This window comes from Sinohyriopsis cumingii, chromosome 3, assembly GCF_028554795.1.
Source record: "Sinohyriopsis cumingii isolate HCF-2022 chromosome 3, ASM2855479v2, whole genome shotgun sequence".
NCBI lineage: Eukaryota > Metazoa > Mollusca > Bivalvia > Unionida > Unionidae > Sinohyriopsis > Sinohyriopsis cumingii.
In genome coordinates this window covers 138,930,207-138,943,499 of record NC_142963.1, presented here as the reverse complement: position 1 = coordinate 138,943,499, position 13,293 = coordinate 138,930,207, and the positions used below count along the sequence as shown (strand labels likewise).

Sequence of the window (13,293 nt, the reverse complement as noted above, 5' to 3'; positions counted from 1 at the left end):
CTAATCGAAAAATAAATGCACAGTTAGCTTGGTGCACTCCATCATAAACAGTATCATTTATCTCCCTTACAGAAAGCTATAAGTACATTTAGCCTCTTGTACTCCAGTATACACAGTATCATTTATCTCCCTAACAGAAAGCTAAAAGTACAGCTAGCTTCTTGTACTCCATTATACACAGTATCATTTATCTCCCTAGATAAAAGTTAAATGTACAGTTAGCTTGGTGCATTCCATCATACACAGTATCATTTATCTTCCTAACCGAATGTTAAATGTACAGTTAGCTTGGTGTACCTCATTATAAACAGTATCATTTATCTCCCTACTCGACAAGTTAAATGTACAGTTAGCTTGGTGTACTCCATTATACACAGTATCATTTATCTCCCTAATCGAAAAATAAATGCACAGTTAGCTTGGTGCACTCCATCATAAACAGTATCATTTATCTCCCTAACAGAAAGCTAAAGTACAGCTAGCTTCTTGTACTCCATTATACACAGTATCATTTATCTCCCTAGATGAAAGTTAAATGTACAGTTAGCTTGGTGCATTCCATCATACACAGTATCATTTTTCTCCCTAATCGAATGTTTAATGTACAGTTAGCTTGGTGTACTCCATAATACACAGTATCCTTTATCTCCCTAATCGAAAAATAAATGCACAGTTAGCTTGGTGTACTCCATCATAAACAGTATCATTTATCTCCCTTACAGAAAGCTATAAGTACAGTTAGCCTCTTGTACTCCAGTATACACAGTATCACTTATCTCCCTAACAGAAAGCTAAAAGTACAGCTAGCTTCTTGTACTCCATAATACACAGTATCCTTTATCTCCCTAATCGAAAAATAAATGCACAGTTAGCTTGGTGTACTCCATCATAAACAGTATCATTTATCTCCCTTACAGAAAGCTATAAGTACAGTTAGCCTCTTGTACTCCAGTATACACAGTATCACTTATCTCCCTAACAGAAAGCTAAAAGTACAGCTAGCTTCTTGTACTCCATTATACACAGTATCATTTATCTCCCTAATCGAAAAGTTAAATGGACAGTTAGCTTGGTGTACTCCATCATACACAGTATCATTTATCTCCCTAATCGAAAAATAAATGCACAGTTAGCTTGGTGTACTCCATCATAAACAGTATCATTTATCTGCCTTACAGAAAGCTATAATTACAGTTAGCCTCTTCTACTCCAGTATACACAGTGTCACTTATCTCCCTAACAGAAAGCTAAAAGTACAGCTAGCTTCTTGTACTCCATTATACACAGTATCATTTATCTCCCTAATCGAAAAGTTAAATGGACAGTTAGCTTGGTGTACTCCATCATACACAGTATCATTTATCTCCCTAACCGAAAGTTAAATGTACAGTTAGCTTGGTGTACTCCATCATACACAGTATCATTTATCTCCCTAATCGAAAGTTAAATGTACAGTTAGCTTGGTGTACTCCATCATATACAGTATCATTTATCTCCATAATCGAATGTTAAATGCACAGTTAGCTTGTTGTACTCCATTATACACAGTATCATTTATCTCCCTAATCGAAAGTTAAATGTACAGTTAGCTTGGTGTGCTCCATTATATACAGTATCATTTATCTCCCTACTCGACAAGTTAAATGTACAGTTAGCTTGGTGTACTCCACTATACACAGTATAATTTATCTCCCTAATCGAAAAATAAATGCACAGTTAGCTTGGTGCACTCCATCATAAACAGTATCATTTATCTCCCTTACAGAAAGCTATAAGTACAGTTAGCCTCTTGTACTCCAGTATACACAGTATCAGTTATCTCCCTAACAGAAAGCTAAAAGTACAGTTAGCTTGGTGTACTCCATCATGCACAGTATCATTTATCTCCCTAATCGAAAAATAAATGCACAGTTAGCTTGGTGTACTCCATCATAAACAGTATCATTTATCTCCCTTACAGAAAGCTATAAGTACAGTTAGCCTCTTGTACTCCAGTATACACAGTATCACTTATCTCCCTAACAGAAAGCTAAAAGTACAGCTAGCTTCTTGTACTCCATTATACACAGTATCATTTATCTCCCTAATCGAAAAGTTAAATGGACAGTTAGCTTGGTGTACTCCATCATACACAGTATCATTTATCTCCCTAACCGAAAGTTAAATGTACAGTTAGCTTGGTGTACTCCATCATACACAGTATCATTTATCTCCCTAATCGAATGTTTAATGTACAGTTAGCTAGCTTGGTGTACTCCAATATACACAGTATCATGTATGTCCCTAGATGAAAGTTAAATGTACATTTAGCTTGTTGCACTCCATCATACACAGCATCATTTATCTCCCTAATCGAATGTTTAATGTACAGTTAGCTAGCTTGGTGTACTCCATTATATACAGTATCATTTATCTCCCTAGATGAAAGTTAAATGTACAGTTAGCTTGGTGCATTCCATCATACACAGTATCATTTATCTTCCTAATCGATGTTAAATGTACAGTTAGCTTGGTGTACCTATTCATGCACAGTATTATTTATCTCCCTAATCGAATGTTTAATGTACAGTTAGCTTGGTGTACTCCATTATACACAGTATCATTTAACTCCCTAATCGAAAGTTAAATGTACAGTTAGCTTGGTGTACTCCATCATACACAGTATCATTTTTCTCCCTAACCGAAAGTTAAATGTACAGTGAGCTTGGTGTACTCCATCATACACAGTATCATGTATCTCCCTAATCGAATGTTTAATGTACAGTTAACTTGGTGTACTCCATCATACACAGTATCATTTATCTCCTTAATCGAAAGTTAAATGCACAGTTAGCTTGGTGTACTCCATTATACACAGTATCCTTTATCTCCCTAATCGAAAATTAAATGTACAGTTACCTTGGTGTAATCCATTATACACAGTATCATTTATCTCCCTAACCGAATGTTTAATGTACAGTGAGCTTCGTGTACTCCATCATACACAGTATCATGTATCTCCCTAATCGAATGTGTTATGTACAGCTAGCTTGGTGTACTCCATTATACGCAGTATCATCTATCTCCCTAATAGAAAAGTTAAATGTACAGTTAGCTTTGTGTACTCCATCATACACAGTATCATTTATCTCCCTAATCGAAAGTTAAATGTACAGTTAGCTTGGTGTACTCCATCATACACAGTATCGTTTATCTCCCTAATCGAATGTTTAATGTACAGTTAGCTTGGTGTATTCCATCATATACAGTATCATTTATCTCCCTAATCAAAGTTTAATGTACAGCTAGCCTGGTGTACTCCATTATACACAGTATCATTTATCTCCCTAATCGAAAGTTAAATGTACAGTTAGCTTGGTGTACTCCATCATACACAGTATCATGTATCTCCCTAATCGAAAGTTAAATGTACAGTTAGCTTGGTGTACTCCATCATATACAGTATCATTTATCTCCCTAATCGAAAGTTAAATGCACAGTTAGCTTGTTGTACTCCATCATACACAGTATCATTTATCTCCCTAATCGAATGTTGATTGTACACTTAGCTTGGTGTACTCCATTATGCAGAGTATCATTTATCTCCCTAATCGAAAGTTAAATGTGCAGTTAGCTTGGTGTACTCCATCATACACAGTATCATTTATCTCCCTAATCGAAAGTTAAATGTACAGTTAGCTTGGTGTACTCCATCATATACAGTATCATTTATCTCCCTAATCGAATGTTAAATGCACAGTTAGCTTGTTGTACTCCATTATACACAGTATCATTTATCTCCCTAATCGGATTTTTAATGTACAGTTAGCTTGGTGTGCTCCATTATATACAGTATCATTTATCTCCCTACTCGACAAGTTAAATGTACAGTTAGCTTGGTGTACTCCACTATACACAGTATAATTTATCTCCCTAATCGAAAAATAAATGCACAGTTAGCTTGGTGCACTCCATCATAAACAGTATCATTTATCTCCCTTACAGAAAGCTATAAGTACAGTTTGCCTCTTGTACTCCAGTATACACAGTATCAGTTATCTCCCTAACAGAAAGCTAAAAGTACAGTTAGCTTGGTGTACTCCATCATACACAGTATCATTTATCTCCCTAATCGAAAAATAAATGCACAGTTAGCTTGGTGTACTCCATCATAAACAGTATCATTTATCTCCCTTACAGAAAGCTATAAGTACAGTTAGCCTCTTGTACTCCAGTATACACAGTATCACTTATCTCCCTAACAGAAAGCTAAAAGAACAGCTAGCTTCTTGTACTCCATTATACACAGTATCATTTATCTCCCTAATCGAAAAATAAATGCACAGTTAGCTTGGTGTACTCCATCATAAACAGTATCATTTATCTCCCTTACAGAAAGCTATAAGTACAGTTAGCCTCTTGTACTCCAGTATACACAGTGTCACTTATCTCCCTAACAGAAAGCTAAAAGAACAGCTAGCTTCTTGTACTCCATTATACACAGTATCATTTATCTCCCTAATCGAAAAGTTAAATGGACAGTTAGCTTGGTGTACTCCATCATACACAGTATCTTTTATCTCCCTAACCGAAAGTTAAATGTACAGTTAGCTTGGTGTACTCCATCATACACAGTATCATTTATCTCCCTAATCGAAAGTTAAATGTACAGTAAGCTTGGTGTACTCCATCATATACAGTATCATTTATCTCCCTAATCGAAAGTTAAATGTACAGTTAGCTTGGTGTACTCCATCATATACAGTATCATTTATCTCCCTAATCGAATGTTAAATGCACAGTTAGCTTGTTGTACTCCATTATACACAGTATCATTTATCTCCCTAATCGAAAGTTAAATGTACAGTTAGCTTGTTGTACTCCATCATACACAGTATCATTTATCTCCCTAATCGAATGTTGATTGTACACTTAGCTTGGTGTACTCCATTATGGAGAGTATCATTTATCTCCCTAATCGAAAGTTAAATGTACAGTTAGCTTGGTGTACTCCATCATACACAGTATCATTTATCTCCCTAATCGAAAGTTAAATGTACAGTTAGCTTGGTGTACTCCATCGTATACAGTATCATTTATCTCCCTAATCGAATGTTAAATGCACAGTTAGCTTGTTGTACTCCATTATACACAGTATCATTTATCTCCCTAATCGGATTTTTAATGTACAGTTAGCTTGGTGTGCTCCATTATATACAGTATCATTTATCTCCCTACTCGACAAGTTAAATGTACAGTTAGCTTGGTGTACTCCACTATACACAGTATAATTTATCTCCCTAATCGAAAAATAAATGCACAGTTAGCTTGGTGCACTCCATCATAAACAGTATCATTTATCTCCCTTACAGAAAGCTATAAGTACAGTTAGCCTCTTGTACTCCAGTATACACAGTATCAGTTATCTCCCTAACAGAAAGCTAAAAGTACAGTTAGCTTGGTGTACTCCATCATACACAGTATCATTTATCTCCCTAATCGAAAAATAAATGCACAGTTAGCTTGGTGTACTCCATCATAAACAGTATCATTTATCTCCCTTACAGAAAGCTATAAGTACAGTTAGCCTCTTGTACTCCAGTATACACAGTGTCACTTATCTCCCTAACAGAAAGCTAAAAGTACAGCTAGCTTCTTGTACTCCATTATACACAGTATCATTTATCTCCCTAATCGAAAAGTTAAATGGACAGTTAGCTTGGTGTACTCCATCATACACAGTATCATTTATCTCCCTAACCGAAAGTTAAATGTACAGTTAGCTTGGTGTACTCCATCATACACAGTATCATTTATCTCCCTAATCGAATGTTTAATGTACAGTTAGCTAGCTTGGTGTACTCCAATATACACAGTATCATGTATGTCCCTAGATGAAAGTTAAATGTACATTTAGCTTGTTGCACTCCATCATACACAGCATCATTTATCTCCCTAATCGAATGTTTAATGTACAGTTAGCTAGCTTGGTGTACTCCATTATATACAGTATAATTTATCTCCCTAGATGAAAGTTAAATGTACAGTTAGCTTGGTGCACTCCATCATACACAGTATCATTTATCTTCCTAATCGAATGTTAAATGTACAGTTAGCTTGGTGTACCTATTCATGCACAGTATTATTTATCTCCCTAATCGAATGTTTAATGTACAGTTGGCTTGGTGTACTCCATTATACACAGTATCATTTATGTCCCTAATCGAAAGTTAAATGTACAGTTAGCTTGGTGTACTCCATCATACACAGTATCATTTTTCTCCCTAACCGAAAGTTAAATGTACAGTGAGCTTGGTGTACTCCATCATACACAGTATCATGTATCTCCCTAATCGAATGTTTAATGTACAGTTAACTTGGTGTACTCCATCATACACAGTATCATTTATCTCCTTAATCGAAAGTTAAATGCACAGTTAGCTTGGTGTACTCCATTATACACAGTATCATTTATCTCCCTAATCGAAAGTTAAATGCACATTTAGCTTGGTGTACTCCATCATACACAGTATCATTTATCTCCCTAACCGAAAGTTAAATGTACAGTGAGCTTGGTGTACTCCATCATACACAGTATCATGTATCTCCCTAATCGAAAGTTAAATGCACAGATAGCTTGGTGTACTCCATTATACACAGTATCATTTATCTCCCTAATCGAAAGTTAAATGCACATTTAGCTTGGTGTACTCCATCATAAACAGTATCATTTATCTCCATTACAGAAAGCTAAAAGTACAGCTAGCTTCTAGTACTCCATTATACACAGTATCATTTATCTCCCTAATCGAATGTAGAATGCACAGTGAGCTTGGTGTACTCCATTATACACAGTATCATTTATCTCCCTAACAGAAAGCTAAAAGTACAGTTAGCTTGGTGTACTCCATCATACACAGTATCATTTATCTCCCTAACAGAAAGCTACAAGTACAGTTAGCTTGGTGAACTCCATTATACACAGTATCATTTATCTCCCTAATCGAATGGTAAATGTACAGTTAGCTTGGTGTAATCCATTATACACAGTATCATTTATCTCCCTAATCGAAAAGTTAAATGCACAGTTAGCTTCTTGTACTCCATTATACACAGTATCATTTATCTCCGAATCAGAAAGTTAGCCGCTCCGGTGGCCTAAGTGATTAGAGCGTCCGCCTCGGATGCGGTAGGTCGTGGGTTCGAACCCTGTTTAAGTCGTACCAAAGACTTATAAATATGGTACAAGCCGCTACCTCGCTTGGCGTTCAGCATTAAGAGGTTAGTGTTAGGACTGGTTGGCCTGGTGTCAGGAAAATGTGACTGGGTGGGACATCATGGTACATGTCTGCGGCATGCGGCTAGACATCACTATAAACTGTCACACTGCAGACATCGTAGCGATACGACTGGAAAATTGTTAAAGCTAAGTTACAAATCCAAAACACACAGAACGTTAAACGTACAATAGCATTTTGTACTCCAGCGTACACCGTATCATTTACCTCCCTAATCTTATACTAACTGTACTGTTAGCTTGGTGAGCTTAACAATGGATTGCTTCCAGAAAGTAATTGATGGTTTCGAATACATTCTAGCAAAAAGTAGTGTGCAGTTTAAATATAGACATATCTGTGTGATGATTTAAATTTGCATACAATAAAATTAAAGGCCCAAGTAGGCCAAAGATCGCTCACCTGACATTCTGATTAAAATTAAGATCTTCTTACACGTAATAAGTTGATCTGACAAGCACCGATGAAAATTCATTTTCTAGTGGAATTGCCGATCCATGTCATCTTATGGAGATTATCGTTAATAACAATGTCTTCAGAATGAAGATTTCACTTTTAGAAATTTTAAAGCTGTAATCTGATTATTGAGTATAAGGGTAAACAAAACAAGACCTTGAATCGGTTCTCTCTTATCTCCGCTATGTCGGAGATTAGACATATCTATCTAAAGGTTAGATATCATAGGAGAAGAAACGGAAGGGAGTGAATAAAGAATGCAAGACTAGGATATTTTTTCTCATTTTTGATGTTGTAATATCGTTCTACTACAACAAACGCGGTTTTATTGTGTGTTCTTGTCTTTTTAACAGCTACATAGCACTTGAAAATTAGACCAAGTAAGCGGGAAAAAATATCGAAATTTCCAATTTACTTTGGAGAAAAAAAAGATTCAAATTAGAAAATGTTAATGACCATTATGATTCCAGACTTATGTACTTGGGCATAATAATATTAACCAGACTTTGTTGGATGATGCAGGTGCATAACTTTGATTCTGAGAGAAAAATACAGGAGGCCCATTAACAATTCATGGTTTCCAGTACACTGGCACTCAAAGGACATTTGAGGACGATTAAATATTACTGTGTGATTCTCTGAGGCGATTTAACTAGAAACCTGCAATACTGCATTAGACCATGACGTCTAAAAACTAATATTGAATTGTAAGTATTTCCTCTTAATGTGATACTGATACTTTGGTTTTGTTTGGTTTTACGGCAAAGCAGCATGTTAGGGCTGCATATCGCATCGAGGTAAGTAGCACAACGTGCCTTGACCAAGAACACACCACGATTGCTGAACCCTGCTCATTCGATGGCAAACATGCAAACATACAACCTGCACCTTTGACGGTAACGAGTCCAACTCCTTAAAAACTCATATTAACAAGTAACTGACATGTCTTCGAATGATTATTTATATACCCACGTCAAGTGTGATTGCATGTATACTCACGTCAGTAGTGAATAGGGATACTATAGCGACAATGGAAATTAGCATTACAGGACCCCTTGGGAACATATAGCGACAATGGAAATTTAACATGGAGAAAAATCGTGGGAACATATAGCGACAAGGGAAATTAACATGGAGAAAAATTGTGGGAACATATAGCGACAAGGGAAATTAACATGGAGAAAAATCGTGGGACTGTTGAGCGACAAGGGAAATGAACATGGGAATAAATCGTGGGTCACTTTTACCGACAAGGGGAATTTAACATGGGAATAATTAAATATGGGATTTTTTTTTTCTTTTTTTTTTTTTTTTTTTTTAAAATTTAAAAAAAGGGTAGGCAATTGAAAAGTCATTCTCTTTTCGAGAAATATGGCTGGCCCTGAAAAGGGCCTTTGGGTTCATGTTAATGTATTCATTAACATAAAGGGCACCGCATTGGTCTTCTTCTTGTCCTTAGGCTGCGTCTCACTGTTGGCCCGTAAATCAGCACTCTTTTCAGGCATCCTTGTCTTTCAACGTAGATCCTACGTATCCACAGGCTGGTGTTTGTCCTGTGGACAACGGTCCACTTGGAACGGACATACATGAGCATGTCCGTCCTAAACATCATGGAAGACACAAGGGTGGATGACTCCACTGTGGTCCACATCTTGAAGCGACGAGAACAGGTGAATCAATGCAGTGAACTGCGCTTATTTATAGGCAGAGGAAGGATTGAAACGGATTGAGTTCATTCACCAATCCGAACACGCGTTACAAAATTCAGTCAGCTCGCATCCAATCCGAAGAGAGCAGTCTGTGACGTCACGTAGTCTATATAGATTCGCTAGTGCTTGTGTACAGTCAATCTATGCGACAGTGATTCATCATGACGGAAACTCAGAAAACGATCCATTGGGGTGCACCAGCAGGGGAGACTGACCAAGGGAACCCGGACTTACTTTCAGAAGAGGTGAATTGGGATTTTGTGGATTTTCTTACCTCGCAAGAATTTGTTCCGGAACCTTCGTTACCTTCTTCATTACCGCAAGTGGAGAATTTTAGACAGAGACAGAAAGAAGAATTGGAGAAATTTATACAACGACAAAAGGAAGCGGAACAAACTTTTCTCCTACAGCAGCAAGAAGAAGAGGTAAGAAAAAAACAACAGCAACAACAGAAAGAAGAAGTAGCAGCAAAGAAACAAGAGGGTGAAAATCAAACGGTCACGCTACTGTTGGACATTTTAGCGGAGTTAAGAAGTCTGAAACAAATGTATCAGACTTCTTTATTACGATCGAAGAGAATACGACCTTCCCGAGCTAAACACGTTAACCCTGTGACTAAGCCTACCGTACCACCCTTAGTGATTTCAACCAAATCATCATCATCATCAACAGTACGCAGTCCAGAAGTAGGCCTTGGCCGTGGCAAAGGCTTAAGACAGTTAAAGTTGATTGCTTAAACTCACCCCTACACCATAAAGAAAAAAGGCCCTTTTCAGGGCCACCCACATTTCTCGAAAAGAGATAGCCTTTCAATTTGCCAATAACTCAAAAAAAAACCCACCCATTTTACCCTTATAGTACGTGTCTGTGTATGAGTGCGTGAGTGTAGCTTCTTATTTTAAAATCAAAACTCAAAGACACTTACTTTATATCATTCATTTATTCTTTTATCCATTGTTACAATCCAGTTCACAATTCACAACAGAACACTTTAATTAAAAGTTCATTGACTTCTTCTGTCTCCTTGTTTAGTCTCTCTGATTTTTGAATTTTTTCACCGTCACACTCTTTTCCTCTTCTTCTTCTTCCTCCTCCTCGCTTTCTTCCCTTCTTCTTATTTTCTCCTGTTTCTTTTTCTTCACCTGTCTTCTTTCTTCCTCAGAAGAATCCCTCTCTTCCTCTGAAGAATCCCTCTCTTCTTCTGAAGAATTCCTCTTTTCTTCTGATTCCTCTTGTTTCTTTTTTGGGCAATCTGGAGACCAATGTCCTTTTTCTTTGCAATAATAACAGGTATCTTGACTTTTGTCTCTTTTAACCCCAGTTTTTGTTCTTTTTTGACGGTCTGGACACTCTGAAGACCAATGCCCTTTCTTCTGACAGATACAGCAAGTATCTTGACTTTTATCTCGAAAGGAAGGAGAGTAGTCCGTGGGCTGGTCTGAAGAGAATTTTCTAATGACCCCTCGCAAAGCTCTGACGAAACGTTCCATCCGGGTAGTCTCTTCCATCGTTGTGCTCGGCTTGAGAGTGAAATGAATAGTTAAAGGACAAGACACACACCCTTTTATATACGCTGGTCTGCCATGACTATAAATTAGTCTATGGTGTTTAAACTTGAGTCATTTGACGTTTTGCACTCAAGATGAAACGATCCTATTCATTCGAGAAGAAAGAAGAAAGTAAGAGGCAGAAACGTGATCTATCGCCTCGAACCAGGGCTGAAATCTTGGCACAAATTCATGCCAGTGATTTTGAAGAGGACATGAGTGAACCAGAATTTGAAACCTCTAAACCAAGTTTGCCACCCTTAGTCAACCCTGAAAAGTACTATTCCATTCGAGAGACGGAAAAGCGCTCCTCTAGAAAATTTAGAACCACGGCTTACAAATACACGGTGAAGTTTAAAGATTTCAAGGCTGAAGTGCCGTTAGAGAAAGCAGAAGTGTTTATCACTGGGGTGTGGGATTCTTTGCTCACGGCACTCAAGCGACAATGTCAACCCAAAGAAGACGATCGCTTGAGACTTTCCATACAACACGACGGTTTGAAATCCCCTGTTTGGATCGAGTTTAGCACCCCTGCAGAATTGACCGCTTCCAAAGACATGGACAAGATTCAACACGTACAACAATCTAATGACCAGTTTGACATCACCGATGGAAAAGCCACACTGGACATGACCCACGTCTCTCCTCCTCAAGGGACAGGACGCAAAAAGATGTTATTGGTGAACGAGCTTCGCAGCATTAAGCGTAGCCTTGTCCAAATTCACAATCCTCATGACCAGATGTGTTTAGCTCGAGCCATCGTGGTGGGACGAACCTATGCCAACAAGAACGACAAGGTAGAATGGAAAAGAACCTGGAAAACTATTCAACGATCCGATCGAGCCAAACAACGAAACGAAACAGAACTCCTGTTACAACAAGCCGGACTGTCCAAAGACACACCCTGTGGCATTCCTAAAATGCAAAAATTGCAAGATGTCCTAGCTCCACGCTATACCTTGAAAGTGCACCCTCAAGAAATGCGCGGGCCTCTGTTGTTTCGAGGCCAACATTTTAAGGACGGAAAATACATTCATGTCTATTATCACGATGACCATTTCGATACCATTACCAGTATCACTGTATTCCTGGGATACGGTTATTATTGTGAGAAATGTGATTATGGTTATAACAATCGAGAGCAACACAAGCATTGTGGATCGAAATGTCCAGGATGTTTGGCCTCTCCACCCTGTCTGAGCGAAGAACCAGTGCCTTGTTCAACTTGTCTGCGCACGTTTGTCAGCCCTACCTCTTACCAACAACATTTGAAAACACAAGGTTCACAGCAGAAATGTGCTTGTCAACTGCTGAGATTGTGCCCTACCTGTGGACAAGGCATATGTACCAATACTGCCAAGGCACACGTATGTCGAGGAAAGAAAAAATGTCACATTTGTCACCACATCGTGGACTTGGAACACCAATGCTACGTGCAATAATACCAACCCCCACAAGTGAAAGAGGACGGTCACAAGAAGAAAGGGAATTTCATCTTTTTCGATTTCGAATGCATGCAAGAGACCGGCATTCACATTCCTAATTTCTGCGTGGCTCATCGAGCGTGCGAGAAGTGTATTCAAGAACCTATCTTCAGTCATTGCCCTCACTGCAGCAAGATTCCTGGAGGACGTGAAAAAATCTTTCGGGGACCGAACACGCTAGCCGATTTCGCTCGATGGGTCTTAGACCCCGTCGACAAGACGTGGAGCCAAGAGGACATCGAACGTTACGGAGATTGTCATCGTCATGCCACGGTGATGGCTCACAATTTCTCCGGATACGATGGACAGTTTCTTTTGAGATACTATACGAAACAAGGCACCGAGCGTCCTAAAGTGACTTTGAAAGGAGCCAAAATCATTTTCATGCAAGTGGGACAAGTACAGTTTACAGATTCGATGAGCTACTTGGCCATGCCTTTCAGTCGAATGCCTAAAACGTTTGGAATGACAGAAATGGCTAAAGGGTACTTTCCACACTTTTTCAATACGGAAGCCAATCAACACGCCGTTCTACCCCATTTACCTGAGGCTCACTATTACGACCCCGACAACATGCGTACCGAACAACGAGAAGCTTTCTACGCTTGGTACCAGGCTCACGCCTCGGACCCTTTCGACTTTCAGGAAGAAATGCTAAAGTATTGTCGTTCCGACGTGGACATTTTACGGCGTTGCTGTGGAAAATTTCGAGAACTGTTCATGGAACACGGAGGGGTCGATCCTTTGAAAGAAGCTTGCACCATTGCCAAAGCGTGTTCCTTAGTGTATCGACAACGATTCATGCCTGAAAACACCGTGGCTG

At 38.5% G+C, this 13,293-nt stretch overlaps 1 protein-coding gene across 3 annotated transcripts in view; it reads right to left on the bottom strand.

Annotated features, from left to right (window-relative positions):
• Positions 1–13,293, bottom strand: part of LOC149803950 (inter-alpha-trypsin inhibitor heavy chain H3-like) — a 193,756-nt gene that overhangs the window by 160,786 nt on the left and 19,677 nt on the right. The window lies entirely within an intron of this gene.